The following is a 1,328-nucleotide window of genomic DNA, read 5'->3' on the forward strand; positions in this document are numbered from 1 at the left end:
CAATGATTATATTTTGTAACCATTCTTTAGTATATCAATTGTGTGATTTAAGAATGTTAACACTGTTATATTCTTTTTTTAGTATAATATGTGTGTGTGTAGAAGTGAATCATTTATTGCTTGCAAACCAATGATGGTAAGATGATGTCATGGGGTAGGACTGGATAAGTCTGACTTCTTCCTACTCCATTCAAGCATGTACTAGGTATAAGCAAATTGATATTGGATTAGCATTTGTTGGATATGTGTAAAATTATGTGTGTTGACATATCAACTGTCTTTACATGCCTGAAAGAATAAATCAAAATCAAATCAATTATTATTCATGTTTTCCACAGTGTCAGTGGGTTTATATTATTTATAAGGTAACCCATGGATGAACCCACACTGTGTTTTTGGTTCACTTCACCGACTAAGTGCATTCCTGTTTTTCCACATGTAAATGATACAAGTGAATCCTGTTTCAGTCAGATTCAGCTAATGTTTATACACCAATCAGCCATAACATTATGACCCCTGACAGGGCAAGTGAATAACACTGATCATCTCATTACAGTGGCACCGTTAGTGTGCCGGTATCTTAAGCAGCAGGTGAAGATAAAGTCCTTGAAGTTGAATTGGTGGAAGCAGGAAAAATGGGCAAGTGTAAGGATGTGAGTGACTTTGACAATGTTCTGTAGAGGAATAAATCTTTACTTGATAGGAAATGGTTTGATAAGGGTATTATACAGGTGGCACAACATTTCAATCATCAAATCACAAAAAAAGAGTAATCTCAGGACACTTTACAAAGTAAAGTCTAGACCTTACTATTATCACTATTATTACATAGGGAAAACCCAACATACCCCCCTTGAGCAGCATTTGGCAACAGTGGGGAGGAAAAATTCCCTTTAACAGAAGAAACCTCAGACAGACCCCAGCTCTTGGTGGGCGGCCTTCTGCCTCGTCCGGTTGGGGTGAGTGGATAGAGGAGAGAGAGAAGAAGAAAAGCAACAGGACACAATAAACAATCAAACACTGGTCCGGTTGTTGTGGCCAGTGACTGCTCATCAGAGACGTAGAGCTCCAGAGCCAGGGCAACCTGTAGAAAGGTACAGGGAGAGAGAGAGAGAGGACACATTATGGGAGAGAGAGAGGAGACACTATGGGAGAGAGAGGACACGCTACGGGAGAGAGAGAGAGAGAGAGAGAGCAGACACTATGGGAAAGGGGTTTAGACTTGATATTGATTATTCCTGTGATTTCTGTGGTCTGGTAAGAGAAACTATTTCTCATTTGTTCTTCCATTGCACCAAGATACTTTGGACAGACACTGAAGAAAGTTT

The sequence above is a fragment of the Monopterus albus genome, unplaced genomic scaffold (genome assembly GCF_001952655.1).
Source record: "Monopterus albus unplaced genomic scaffold, M_albus_1.0 scaffold127.1, whole genome shotgun sequence".
NCBI classification, from domain to species: domain Eukaryota; kingdom Metazoa; phylum Chordata; class Actinopteri; order Synbranchiformes; family Synbranchidae; genus Monopterus; species Monopterus albus.